We start from the raw sequence: 15,287 nt of genomic DNA, 5'->3' as shown, positions 1-15,287 counted from the left end.
CTGCTTTAATGAGCACCAAAGGCCCATCCACATTAAGCATATGAACTCGAGAAAAATAAATCAGAGGATCACCATTTACGATCCAAAAGGGGTGCATCAAGTTCGGGAGGAGACTAATTGCTGAGTTAAGGAAGGAAAGTAGTTCAGCAAGTTAATAGCACAATACACCACGTAATACCTATCTAAACATCCTCAAGAAGGCTTTAGACCCATCTAAAAGCCCAATTCCAATAGAGTATATTAGGAATGAGTAAGCTAAAGAATAGTGTCTTGGGTGGATTCCCTAAGGCACAAAACTAAATTATTTCTCCAACCTGGAGTGGAATGAGGGAGGGGTGGGAAAGTGAAACGATTGGGAAAGCAATTCTGGGACCTCTTTGCACTGTGTGTATAAATCATTAAGCAGCAGACAAATGATTTAACACTAATACAAACAAGGGTTCCCAGAGAATTAAATTTCCCTTCCCACAAATGAGTCAGAATAAAAGTGAATTGGACACATCATCCTCTCACCAAATGCCAGGAAATATGGAGCCAGTATATAATACACCTTGTGGGGATTGATGTGATTGTATCTGAAACCGTCCATGGTCCCGTGAAGTTCCTCCATCCATGCAGGATCTATGCTAAGCAGATGAATGAAGTCAGTTCTCATCTAACACACACATGGAGTCCCCAAAGGCCAGTCCCACAACCTGGGGCTCACCATGAAGCTATTTAAAACATAGCAGAAGCAAAGGTGGAAGGTACCAACTGAGCTTTCTTAGGAAGGAGTGTTCTTTATTCTGAGATCATGCCCTTCCCGAAAACTGGCATAAAAATTCTTTTTCTTTTTAAAAAGATGACAATCATTTTGTAGTTATCAAGGTCCTTTTAGTCCAATGTTCTTAATTTGGCAAAGAAAAAAATTAACAACTCTATGTTGAACCCAGTTTCTTTTATTTACCAGTCCATAAAATCTAAAAATCATCATCTTATATTCTCAGGTAGCCCAACTTTATAAATCAACATATCCAGATAAAAGTCAAGGAATTCCTGGGACTTCCCTGGCAGTCCAGTGATTAAGACTCTGCACTTCCACTGCAGGGGAATGGGTTCGATCCCTGGTCAGGGAACTAAGATCCCACATGCTGCACGGTGCAGCCAAAAAAAAGTCAAGGAATTCCTGTTCTGCTTGTCTTGCTGCTTGAATGTGATTGGAGGGGAGAACCATAGAGTATAACCTAACTCAAGGGGCTGGTCCTGGCTTCCAGAACAATGAATCGTGTAAATGATTGTCTCTCAAGTGTTCACACTAAACCAAAGTTTGATCATCTGGAATTCTATGGTGGCCTATGCTTGGCTTCCACATGGCCTTGATGTCTCAGACAGCTGAGGATTCTTCCCATACTCTGGACTGACAGTTCCTTGACCTTCTTAAATTAATTTCTGTTCCACATCAGCTACCAATAATCAATGAACCTCATTTTCTCTTGTATGATGGAACTGCCCTTTCATTTGATCTTACAGCAGGGTGAGGGAAACCCAATAACTGAGAAGTGATGATTGAGCACAGCACCTCCCAAGGCTTGGTCAACAGAAGAGGCTTTGAAGTGAACCTCACATTCCAGAAGAATTTCTGATGGGTTTCTTGCATAATGTGGAGCCAGGGTTATGCTAGTAGGGGCCATGAGTCTCTCAAGCTCAGATCTACTGCATGGTGAGATAGCTGATTATTTTTAGAAACTTAAGGATGATCAAAGGAAAAAATTAAAAACAAACACAAAGATGAAAAAAAGTAATCTTCAAAACAGGAGCACAACCCATGCTAGGGGTCAAGGGGACTTCAAAGTCACAAGAGGAGCCTGCCATTGAGAATGTACCTGTCTTTACTCAGGTCATTCCTCTGCCTGGCTGCCCTCCTTACCCCACCCCATTGTCTAAGTTCAAATCCTCTCCATTCTCTAAGACTCAGTCAGGAATCTAACTGAGTTTCTTGCAATAAGCCTTGCTGCCCTTTGGTGATAAATTCTCTCTCCTTTCTCAGTGCAACCACAGCACTGAACTAGACCCCTCTTGCGAGAGTCATGCCTATCATTTCCTACTTTGTATTATTGGTTTTAAGCTAAGAGCACTATTTCTCTGACTATTTTGAAAGAATCTGAAGAGCAAATCCATGTTTGATTCATCTTTATATACAGTTAATATTTAATAATTACTTGCTGGATAGAAAAACAAACCAATGAATGAACATAAAATGGCATTTATTCACTTTAGATTTCCTGCAGTTCCACAGAGGCCTCTCTGCCACCCTAGATCAAATAAGTCAGTAAGACCTCAGGGAGCAGGGAAGCAGTCTGTAGACACGGTGAGGTGTTTGGCCATGAGTTTCAGCATTTTTAATTCTCTGCTGCTTTGTATTTCCTTACTTGGCACCGGTGGGTATCTGTGCCATGGCGGGGAAGACAAACACAACTCTCCAAGTTGTTGATGATGCTGGTAAGTGACAATTACAAGAATTCTACTTTTGGTTCCTATAGTTACTTCCGAGTTTTCGAAAAAAAAATCATCTCATTTGATTCTTACTAAGACTCTGTCGTGGGAGAGACAGAAGCAACACAGGAATACCTTCCTCATGGAGTTGATGGAAAAACTGAGATTCTCAGAGATGTGGTAACTCATCCAAAGTCACAGAGCTGCCCAGTGCCAAAGCAAGTTTCAAATTTGGTTCAGTCCTTTGGCAGAAAAAACACGCCTGGAGACACTCACCTGGTGGGGTCCACAAGATGAAGGAAACAATGTTGGAAAATGGCCTTTGAGAGAAGAAGTTAATCCACATGAAATAAACAAGAGCAGACAGTGTACATTCTCCCAAGGAAACACCAAAGCTCGCTAACAGGCCGATCACTGTAAGGAACCCAGGTGGTGCTTTTGAAGACTGTCAGCACGTCCTCACTGGTATTGATCCATAGGCTCAAGGCACTCGAAGTAGATGAAGCCAAACTTCAGTGTTACGGTTCATTCATTTATTCAACAAGCATGATTTGAGGGCTTATTCTACAAGGGGTTGAGATAAGTTTTGTTTCTGATTTCAAGGACTGCAAACTCTGGTAGAGAGACTTTAACGACTTATAAGAGAAGGAAACAGAGGTTTTGAAACTCAAACCTCTCAAGTCTACATAGTGGAGCCAGGATTGGAATATACATTTTCTGACCCTTAAGTCCTTGGTTTGCTCTCTGCTCTTACAGGAAGGGGGAACTGAGTCACGGTGAGGTTGACTTAAAATGCACTTTGGGTCACTGGAAGAGAAGAGCTAAGATTTGTAAGAGCTAAATCCCACATCTATGTTTTAGCCATTAGACAAGTCTCCCTCCGAGTGAAAGTGACAGCATTACTTCCCTTCCCTTTCCACCAAAAAGGCCAAAAGTTCAAAGTCTCGTCCTCTGGAGCCCCCTGTAACGGAGCAGCCCCCCTCGGCTCTCAGCAGGGCTCTCCTGGGGCTGGCCTATGCATTTGCATAGCAGATCACTCCAAACCAGAATCATACAAGTTCTTACCAACAGAGAGTTGCTTATTTGCCTCAAATTCAAATGACTAATTGTCTTTGGTCACATGCTTTGTGGTAGGAAAATGAATTTTGCCAGAGGTATGGTCATTAGCAAATAGCAAGACAAAAGGTGCCCAGTTCACAAATAATAACCTGTTTTTCACTCTGGGTCTGAAAGCTCTCCACCTGACTCTAGCTTGTAATGTACAATTTTTCTGCTCTCTGTGTTTCCCTGTAAGGGGGTGAGAATGGCATGTGTCTTGCTCACCATTGCGTCCCTCACATAGTGGCTGGCATGTAGCAGAAGCCCAATCAGTATTTGTTGGATATTTCATGTGCACACACGTGCATGAAAAAAAGGCTGCTATGTAACCTGCCACCCTTGCAATACTTACTCCTCATGGAAGGATTCGTCTGATTTCCAGGGAGATCCCCTAGGCTTGGGTTGGGGGGTGCAGAGGGTGGAGGCTGCTGGCTTCTCCATTCTCCCAGCAGTTCCAGTGATGATACACCTGGACGTTAGATACCTACGAGGACCTAAATATGCCCACCCACACGGATGAGGACATTTGTGTGCAACTGCTTCCTTTAAGAGACATTTGGGCAATTGAACCAATTGTAACAGCCACACACAGGCTGATCTTGGGCTACCTGGACACTGGGCAGCTTGCAGAAATCTGCTGCTTCAAGTCACCATGCTGGAAAAGTAGCAAATGGTTCTGCAAAGCCACCAAGACTGTCTGGCCCAGTGCTGTGACAGGGAACAGTGACAAGGAAGAAGGGGCACAGAGTCACCACCTATTGAGCATGTCACTGAGTGTTTTACATACATTGTCTCATCGTTATCCTCACATTAGAACTGAGAAAACAGCCTTCAAAGGTCAGGTAGCTTGCCCAAGCTTACTCAGCTCTCAAGGAGCAGAGCTGGGAGGCAAACTCAGGTTTGTTTGAAGCCAAACCCCATGTTCTCTCCACCCCTCCACTTGGTTTGCTGAAGGGCCCCTAGATTCCATACACAATTCTGTTCTTCCGTTTCTGAGAGCAGCATTTTGCCTGTACTTGAGCATGTGCACTCCTGTTCCAATGACAGCTCATTCGTCAGGTGAGTTTCTAGTAAAATAGGTCCCACGGAAGGCAGGCTCTCCCTTCAGTGTGAACATTTGCTCTCCCACTTTCTCCCTTCTTATTCTCTTTATCTTCCCTCTGACTTCCTGTCCTTTCTGCCTGTATCTTGGGCTTGCAATGACAGCCCTGTGACCCTCAAAGCTAAAACATATGCCAAGCCCTGGCGCTAAATAGTTTAATTTAATTAGGTCCTGGGATGGCCAAGTTCACTGCTGACATCATTTCTCAGAATCCAGCAGGGCCTAGCCCTTTTGCCTAAGGACACGGTGTTAGGGTCCAGAACCAGGAGCTGACCTTGCCCTCTAGAGGGCGAGGCTCCAGTGGGGCGGGCCCTCCACAGGTGCTAGAAGTCTTCTCCGGAAAGCTAAGTGTGCTATCTGGGTGCAGAGCTTCAGAGATGTGATAAAGCAGGAGGCATCATGTAGTTCTAGCCAAGGGAAAAGGTGTCCTATTGATGTGAACAGAGGACAATGGTTGGTTAGTGGGCAGAACTTAAAGACCAACCAGGAGGGGACTTCCCTGGTGGCGCAGTGGCTAAGAATCTGCCTGCCAATGCAGGGGACACGGGTTCAAGCCCTGGTCCCGGAAGATCCCACATGCCGCGGAGCAACTAAGCCCGTGTGCCACAACTACTAAGCCTGTGCTCTAGAGCCCACAAGCCACAACTACTGAAGCCCGTGCACTGCATCTACAGAAGCCTGCGTGCCGCAACAAGAGCTCTAGCCCATGCGCAGCAAGAGAAGGCACTGAAATGAGAAGCCCGCGCACCACAATGAAGAGTAGCCCCCGCTCGCCACAACTAGAGAAAGCCCGTGCACGGCAACGAAGACCCAACACAGCCAAAAATAAATTAATTAATTAATTAAAAAAAAAAAAAGAGACCAACCGGGAAGCTGCCTCAGGGACATCTGTCATTAAGCAGCAGGGACCCAGCCACTGGCCTGATGGTCAAAGCCAAGATCCCAGGTCCAAAAGGCTTGGCAGGAGCAAAGCAGAAGCCCAGGTGTGCAAGGGTTGGCATCTGGGCAAGTTAACAAAACCTGGACTTGGGCAAGAGGTTCAGGCATCAGAACTAGAGCTCAGGGTGGAGACCACATCTAGGGATAGAAGCTGATTGGGACACATCAACTAATTCTTCCAATTCTCTGACACCAACTCGGTGTCCTACAATTCAATTCAGTTGGAGTCAGCGTCAGACTCCACAGGTTAAGGGTTCAGTCCCACAAAACTGCCCTCGCGTTGAAAACCAGTCACAAGTATTGGGTCCCCAAGTAACCTGCACTTCTGTCTGACTTAGGTACAAAGTCAGGGGCTCCCACTATCTCCTCCCCCTCAGGTTTGATAATTTACTAGATGACTCACAGAACTCAAGAAAATGCTGTACTTACTATTACAGTTTATTACAAAACTACAAATGAACAGCCAGATAAAGAGGTACTAGGGTGAGGTCCAGAAGAGTCCGGAGCACAGGAGCCTCTGTCCCTGCAGAGGTGGGGAGCGCCACCCTCCCAGCAGATGGATATGTTCACCAACTCCAAAGTTCCTCGAACCCGATCATTAAAGGGTTTCTTGGAGGTTTCATTAGACAGCATTGCTGCTGCTGGTGACTAACTCAATCCCGGAGACTTGGAGATAAGGCTGAAAGTTTGAAGCTTCTAATCGCGGCTGGCTTCTCTGGCAATCAGCCCCCATCCTGAAGTGAGCAGCCCCTCAACCAAGAGTCATCTCGTTATCACTCTTATCACTCGGGAAGATTCCAAGGACTTTAGGAGTGGTGTGTCGGAAACAGGGAACAAAGACCAAACTTTTTAATTATACCACAGAGGCAAGTGTCCAGCTATCAGAATACAGGCCAGAGCCACACCGTTGGCAAGGATGACTTACAGCGAATCCCCCATAATGAGTAGAGCCTCAGAAATCCCTCCTGCTGAGAGTCAGAACCAGCTCTACGGAAAAGGACAGAGGTGAGCCTATAAATGTGAGACCCCAGACGATGTGGGAAAGAAAGATGCAGGAGCTTGACCAGCGATGAGAGACCAGGAAGAGGAATCTGGAAAAGTCCTCTGCTGCTTATATTATATTCTGAGCTCCTGCAAAGGCTTGATAGTCACCAAGGCTTCTCTGCTTTCCCCAGATACATTTTAAAAATCAACTGAAGAAAAAAGATTAACTCATAGAAACAGAGAGTAGAAAAGTGTTTGCCAAGGGCTGAGAGGGTGGGGAAAATAGAGAGAGGTTAGTAAAAGGGTACAAACTTTCAGCTATAAGATGAATTAGGTCTGAGGATCTAATGTATAACATAGTGACTATATTGATAACATGGTATTGTATAATTGAAATTTGCAAGAGAGTAGAACTTAAATGTTCCCACCAAGAGAGAAAGAAAGAGAGAGAGAGAGAGAAGGAAGGAAGGAAGGAAGGAAGGAGGGAGGGAGGGAGAAAGGGAGGAAAAGGAAGGAGGGGAGGGAGGAAGGAAGGAAGGAGGGAAGGAGGGAAGGAGTTGTGAGCCACAACTACTGAGCCTGTGCATCTGGAGCCTGTGCCCCGCGACAAGAGAGGCCGCGACAGTGAAAGGCCCGCGCACCGCAACTAGAGAAAGCCCTCGCACAGAAACGAAGACCCAACACAGACAAATAAAATTAATAAATAAAAATCCTTTAAAAAAAAAGAAGGTTATTTTTTTTCCTCCTCAAGTTTGGATTCCAGTTTACCAAGTGGTCAGCATTCTTCCCAGTCAGCCCTTTGAGTGCTTCATATTCTTTGTACTTGTTACAGAAAACCAGGACCTGTTGGGTCACTGCTGAGAACTTTCTGTCAATGGCGTTAGCACTCATATATAAAGAAATCCATTGCTTATGCATATTTTGATTCTCTTTTTTCCAAAAGTTAATTTTAAAAATGGTTTTAAAAACAGAAAGGTGAGTCCTTGAGTTTTCTTCTTCTCACAAGAGCCTCTAAGATTTTTTTTTTAATTATTTATTTATTTATTTATTTATGGCTGTGTTGGGTCTTCGTTTCTGTGTGAGGGCTTTCTCTAGTTGCAGCAAGTGGGGGCCACTCTTCATCGCGGTGCGCGGGCCTCTCACTATCGTGGCCTCTCTTGTTGCGGAGCACAGGCTCCAGACGCGCAGGCTCAGTAGTTGTGGCTCACGGGCCTAGTTGCTCCGCGGCATGTGGGATCTTCCCAGACCAGGGCTCGAACCCGTGTCCCCTGCATTGGCAGGCAGATTCTCAACCACTGTGCCACCAGGGAAGCCCCCCTCTAAGATTTTTTTTTTCTTTTTTTTTTTTTCACACACACTGTATTTTATTTTTACAAGAGATAAATAGACTGACACCAAGCATTGTACATGGATGACCACAACAAAAGCAACAATGATTGCAATTACCAAACATGAAACACACTCATACTATGTCATAATATTGACATTCAGTCCAGTAATCCTCCACTGCAACAGCTCCTTTACTTTGCAGTGAAAATTGATTTGTATATTCTTTGCCTCTGAGTTCTTGTGGGATTTTTTCTTTTTTTAAATTCAACCAGAAAGTCACAAAAATTATACTCATCCTCATCAGTTCACTCAGTCCCATGTAATTAATTTTTTTTTTTCATCTTGATCTTTTGTTAGCACTTTTATGAGCTCATCAGTTTTTCATTAGTGTTCTGAAAATGCTTATTCATTCAGTTCAGCAGTACAGTCAGGTACCAGAAACCTGTACTTGTCAGAGTCTTTTCCATGAATTTCCTGAAGATGAAACCCTTTTATAGGAACATATTTACAAAAGCATCAGAGTACACCCAGAACTGTCTGTAAATGACAAAAGACTTAAAAATGACCACAGTTAAAGATTGGATGAAAGTTCATAATAATGCAGTTGACAAGAAAATTAGTTATTTCTGAGATATACATTTTAAAGTAATAACTAGGATTATGACTTATAACATTATACCAGAACATATAAGATTTTTAGAAATTTCATGTAATGTCTGAAACATTTATATTAACATATTTCCATACAAATAACCCAATGAAAATTTAGTATTAGTTGTTTTGTTTGTTTGTTTATACTGCAGGTTCTTATTAGTCATCAATTTTATACACATCAGTGTATACATGTCAATCCCAATCGCCCAATTCAGCACACCACTATCCCCACCCCACCGCAGTTTTCCCCCCTTGGTGTCCATATGTCTGTTCTCTACATCTGTGTCTCAACTTCTGCCCTGCAAACCGGCTCATCTGTACCATTTTTCTAGGTTCCACATACATGCGTTAATATACGATATTTGTTTTTCTCTTTCTGACTTACTTCACTCTGTATGACAGTCTCTAGATTCATCCACGTCTCAACAAATGACTCAATTTCGTTCCTTTTTATGGCTGAGTAATATTCCATTGTATATATGTACCACAACTTATTTATCCATTCGTCTGTTGATGGGCATTTAGGTTGCTTCCATGACCTGGCTATTGTAAATAGTGCTGCAATGAACATTCGGGTGCATGTGTCTTTTTGAATTACAGTTTTCTCTGGGTATATGCCCAGTAGTGGGATTGCTGGGTCATATGGTAATTCTATTTTTAGTTTTTTAAGGAACCTCCATATTGTTCTCCATAGTGGCTGTATCAATTTACATTCCCACCAACAGTGCAAGAGGGTTCCCTTTTCTCCACACCCTCTCCAGCATTTGTTGTTTGTAGATTTTCTGATGATGCCCATTCTAACTGGTGTGAGGTGATACCTCATTGTAGTTTTGATTTGCATTTCTCTAATAATTAGTGATGTTGAGCATCTTTTCATGTGCTTCTTGGCCGTCTGTATGTCTTCTTTGGAGAAATGTCTATTTAGGTCTTCTGCCCATTTTTGGATTGGGGTGTTTGTTTCTTTAATATTGAGCTGAATGAGCTGTTTATATATTTTGGAGATTAATCCTTTGTCCGTTGATTCGTTTGCAAATATTTCCTCCCATTCTGAGGGTTGTCTTTTCGTCTTGTTTATGGTTTCCTTTGCTGTGCAAAAGCTTTGAAGTTTCATTAGGTCCCATTTGTTTCTTTTTGTTTTTATTTCCATTACTCTAGGAGGTGGATCAAAAAAGATCTTGCTGTGATTTATGTCAAAGAGTGTTCTTCCTATGTTTTCCTCTAAGAGTTTTATAGTGTCCAGTCTTACATTTAGGTCTGTAATCCATTTTGAGTTTATTTTTGTGTATGGTGTTAGGGAGTATTCTAATTTCATTCTTTTACATGTAGCTGTCCAGTTTTCCCAGCACCACTTATTGAAGAGACTGTCTTTTCTCCATCGTATATCTTTGCCTCCTTTGTCATAGATTAGTTGACCATAGGTGCGTGGGTTTATCTCTGGGCTTTCTATCTTGTTCCATTGATCTATGTTTCTGTTTTTGTGCCAGTACCATATTGTCTTGATTACTGTAGCTTTGTAGTATAGTCTGAAGTCAGGGAGTCTGATTCCTCCAGCTCCGTTTTTTTCCCTCAAGACTGCTTTGGCTATTCGGGGTCTTTTGTGTCTCCATACAAATTTTAAGATGATTTTTTCTAGCTCCGTAAAAAATGCCATTGGTAATTTGATAGGGATTGCATTGAATCTGTAGATTGCTTTGGGTAGTATAGTCGTTTTCACAATGGTGATTCTTCCAATCCAAGAACATGGTATATCTCTCCATCTGTTGGTATCATCTTTAATTTCTTTCATCAGTGTCTTATAGTTTTCTGCATACAGGTCTTTTGTCTCCCTAGGTAGGTTTATTCCTAGGTATTTTATTCTTTTTGTTGCAATGGTAAATGGGAGTGTTTCCATAATTTCTCTTTCAGATTTTTCATCATTAGTGTATAGGAATGCAAGAGATTTCTGTGCATTAATTTTGTATCCTGCAACTTTACCATATTCATTAATTAGCTCTAGCAGTTTTCTGGTGGCAGTTTTAGGATTCTCTATGTATAGTATCATGTCATCTGCAAACAGTGACAGTTTTACTTCTTCTTTTCCAATTTGTATTCCTTTTATTTCTTTTTCTTCTCTGATTGCCGTGGCTAGGACTTCCAGAACTATGTTGAATAATAGTGGTGAGAGTGGACATCCTTGTCTCGTTCCTGATCTTAGAGGAAATGCTTTCAGTTTTTCACCGTTGAGAATGATGTTTGCTGTGGGTTTGTCATATATGGCCTTTATTATGTTGAGGTAGGTTCCCTCTATGCCCACTTTCTGGAGAGTTTTTATCATAAATGGGTGTTGAATTTTGTCAAAAGCTTTCTCTGCATCTATTGAGATGATAATATGGTTTTTATTCTTCAATTTGTTAATATGGTGTATCACATTGATTGATTTGCGTATATTGAAGAATCCTTGCATCCCTGGGATAAATCCCTCTTGATCGTGGTGTATGATCCTTTTAATGTGTTGTTGGATTCTGTTTGCTAGTATTTTGTTGAGGATTTTTGCATCTATATTCATCAGTGATATTGGTCTGTAATTTTCTTTTTTTGTAGTGTCTTTGTCTGGTTTTGGTATCAGGGTGATGGTGGCCTCATAGAATGAGTTTGGGAGTGTTCCTTCCTCTGCAATTTTTTGGAAGAGTTTGAGAAGGATAGTTGTTAGCTCTTCTCTAAATGTTTGATAGAATTCACCTGTGAAGCCATCTGGTCCTGGACTTTTGTTTGTTGGAAGATTTTTAATCACAGTTTCAATTTCATTACTTGTGATTGGTCTGTTCATATTTTCTGCTTCTTCCTGGTTCAGTCTTGGAAGGTTATACCTTTCTAAGAATTTGTCCATTTCTTCCAGGTTGTCCATTTTATTGGCATAAAGTTGCTTGTAGTAGTCTCTTAGGATGCTTTGTATTTCTGCGGTGTCTGTTGTAACTTCTCCTTTTTCATTTCTGATTTTATTGATTTGAGTCCTCTCCCTCTTTTTCTTGATGAGTCTGGCTAATGGCTTATCAATTTTGTTTATCTTCTCAAAGAACCAGCTTTTAGTTTTATTGATCGTTGCTATTGTTTTCTTTGTTTCTATTTCATTTATTTCTGCTCTGATCTTTATGATTTCTTTCCTTCTGCTAACTTTGGGTTTTGTTTGTTCTTCTTTCTCTAGTTTCTTTAGGTGTAAGGTTAGATTGTTTACTTGAGATTTTTCTTGTTTCTTTAGGTAGGCTTGTATAGCTATAAACTTCCCTCTTAGAACTGCTTTTGCAGCATCCCATAGGTTTTGGGTTGTCGTGTTTTCATTGTCATTTGTCTCTAGGTATTTTTTGATTTCCTCTTTGATTTCTTCAGTAATCTCCTGGTTATTTAGTAACGTATTGTTTAGCCTCCATGTGTTTGTGTTTTTTATGCTTTTTCCCCTGTAATTCATTTCTAATCTCATAGCGTTGTGGTCAGAAAAGATGCTTGATATGATTTCAATTTTCTTAAATTTACTGAGGCTTGATTTGTGACCCAAGATGTGATCTATCCTGGAGAATGTTCCGTGCACACTTGAGAAGAACATGTAATCTGCTGTTTTTGGATGGAATGTCCTATAAATATCAATTAAATCTATCTGGTCTATTGTGTCATTTAAAGCTTCTGTTTCCTTATTTATTTTCATTTTGGATGATCTGTCCATTGGTGTAAGTGAGGTGTTAAAGTCCCCCACTCTTATTGTGTTACTATCAATTTCCTCTTTTATAGCTGTTAGCAATTGCCTTATGTAATGAGGTGCTCCTATGTTGGGTGCATATATATTTATAATTGTTATATCTTCTTCTTGGATTGATCCCTTGATCATTATGTAGTGTCCTTCCTTGTCTCTTGTAACATTCTTTATTTTAAAGTCTATTTTATCTGATATGAGTATAGCTACTCCAGCTTTCTTTTGATTTCCATTTGCATGGAATATCTTTTTCCATCCCCTCACTTTCAGTCTGTATGTGTCCCTAGGTCTAAAGTGGGTCTCTTGTAGACAGCATATATATGGGTCTTGTTTTTGTATCCATTCAGCAAGCCTGTGTCTTTTGGCTGGAGCATTTAATCCATTCACGTTTAAGGTAATTATCGATATGTATGTTCCTATTACCATTTTCTTAATTGTTTTGGGTTTGTTTTTGTAGGTCCTTTTCTTCTCTTGTGTTTCCCACTTAGAGAAGTTCCTTTAACATTTGTTGTAGAGCTGGTTTGGTGGTGCTGAATTCTCTTAGCTTTTGCTTGTCTGTAAAGCTTTTGATTTCTCCATCAAATCTAAATGAGATCCTTGCCGGGTAGAGTAATCTTGGTTGTAGGTTCTTCCTTTTCATCACTTGAAGTATATCATGCCACTCCCTTCTGGCTTGTAGAGTTTCTGCTGACAAATCAGCTGTTAACCTTATGGGAGTTCCCTTGTATGTTATTTGTCGTTTTTCCCTTGCTGCTTTCAATAATTTTTCTTTGTCTTTAATTTTTGCCACTTTGATTACTATGTGTCTCGGCGTGCTTCTCCTTGGGTTTATCCTGTATGGGACTCTCTGCGCTTCCTGGACTTGGGTGGCTATTTCCTTTCCCATGTTAGGGAAGTTTTCGACTATAATCTCTTCAAATATTTTCTCTGGTCCTTTCTCTCTCTCTTCTCCTTCTGGGACCCCTATAATGCGAATGTTGTTGCGTTTAATGTTGTCCCAGAGGTCTCTTAGGCTGTCTTCATTTCTTTTCATTCTTTTTTCTTTAGTCTGTTCCGCAGCAGTGAATTCCACCATTCTGTCTTCCAGGTCACTTATCCGTTCTTCTGCCTCAGTTATTCTACTATTGATTCCTTCTAGTGTAGTTTTCATTTCAGTTATTGTATTGGTCATCTCTGTTTGTTTGTTCTTTAATTCTTCTAGGTCTTTGTTAATCATTTCTTGCATCTTCTCAATCTTTGCCTCCATTCTTATTCCAAGGTCCTGGATCATCTTCACTATCATTATTCTGAATTCTTTTTCTGGAAGGTTGCCTATCTCCACTTCATTTAGTTGTTTTTCTGGGGTTTTTTCTTGTTCCTTCATCTGGTATATAGCCCTCTGCCTTTTCATCTTGTCTATCTTTCTGTAAATGTGGTTTCTGTTCCACAGGCTGCAGGACTGTAGTTTTTCTTGCTTCTGCTGTCTGCCCTCTGGTGGTTGAGGCTATCTAAGAGGCTTGATGGGAGGCTCTGGAGGTGGGTAGAGCTGACTGTTGCTGTGGCGGTCAGAGCGCCGTAAAACTTTAATCCACTTGACTGTTGCTGGGTGGGGCTGGGTTCCCTCCCTGTTGGTTGTTTTGCCTGAGGCAACCCAACACTGGAGCCTACCCGGGCTCTTTGGTGGGGCTAATGGCAGACTCTGGGAGGGCTCACGCCAAGGAGTACTTCCCAGAACCTCCGCTGCCAGTGTCCTTGTCCCCACGGTGAAACAGAGCCAGCCCCTGCCTCTGCAGGAGACCCCCCAACACCAGCAGTTATGTCTGGTTCAGTCTCCCCCAGGGTCACTGCTCCTTCCCCTGGGTCCCGATGCACACACTATTTTGTGTATGCCCTCCAAGAGTGGGTTCTCTGTTTCCCCCAGTCCTGTCGAAGTCCTGCAATCAATTCCCACTAGGCTTCAAAGTCTGATTCTCTATGAATTCCTCCTCCTGTTGCCGGACCCCCAGGTTGGGAAGCCTGACGTGGGGCTCAGAACTTTCACTCCAGTGGGTGAACTTCTGTGGTATAAGTGCTCGCCAGTCTGTGAGTCACCCACCCAGCAGTTATGGGATTTGATTTTACTCTGATTGCGCCCCTCCTACCGTCTCACTGTGGCTTCTCCTCTGTCCTTGGACGTGGGGTATCCTCCTTGGTGAAGTCCAGTGTCTTCCTGTCGATGATTGTTCAGCAGTTAGTTGTGATTCTGGTGCTCTCGCAAGAGGGAGTGAGAGCATGTCCTTCTACTCCGCCATCTTGGTTAATCCTCTACTCTAAGATTTTTTTTGAGGCCATCATTAGTATATTTTCAGTGGAGTCTCTAGTGATCTGCAATTTAATTCGGTTAAGGTAACATGGTTTTCCATGATCAATCACAATTCTGAGTTTGTTTAAAGATAGAATAAGAGGCTTCAATAATCATCATTATGAATACATATTTGGCCAAGGTGACTTTTTTCCATTGAACATAATTTTTAGAGGATGAAGTTCCCAGGAAAGAATGCATTTAAGACACTGACAACAAAATTTGTTCTTTATTCAGTGTTGCCTTTGCCTATTCAAAGAAAGAGATTCTTCCACCAACTACACTTTAAAAAAAAAGTGGCTAGAAAATTTAACATTGACGCAACATCCAAGCAAGTGACTTGTTTGTTTGAACAAGGTAGAGGTCAGCTTGAAAGTCCTCTCTCTCATGTGATCACGTGTGGTGAAGCCACAGAGTGGTCCTGGTCTATGGTGGATTAGAAATAGTAAAAATAACAATAGTAAAAGAAAGAAAGAAAAAGAAGAACTGATTCTTCACCATAGACAGTTTGAGAAGCACTGGCTTGCAAAGCTATTGGTTTGATGTCCGTACTCTGACACAGCTTGAGGCTTCCAGAATTTCAAACTACCTGAGTTAAACTTGCACAGAATTCCAAAAATAAAAAATAATTCAACGAAATATTTATTTCCAATGAAACTGAGAAGCTG

The sequence above is a fragment of the Eubalaena glacialis genome, chromosome 9 (assembly GCF_028564815.1).
Source record: "Eubalaena glacialis isolate mEubGla1 chromosome 9, mEubGla1.1.hap2.+ XY, whole genome shotgun sequence".
In the NCBI taxonomy this organism is placed as follows: Eukaryota; Metazoa; Chordata; class Mammalia; order Artiodactyla; family Balaenidae; genus Eubalaena; species Eubalaena glacialis.
The sequence above is the reverse complement of the archived record's forward strand: the minus strand, read 5'-3'. Positions refer to the sequence as shown.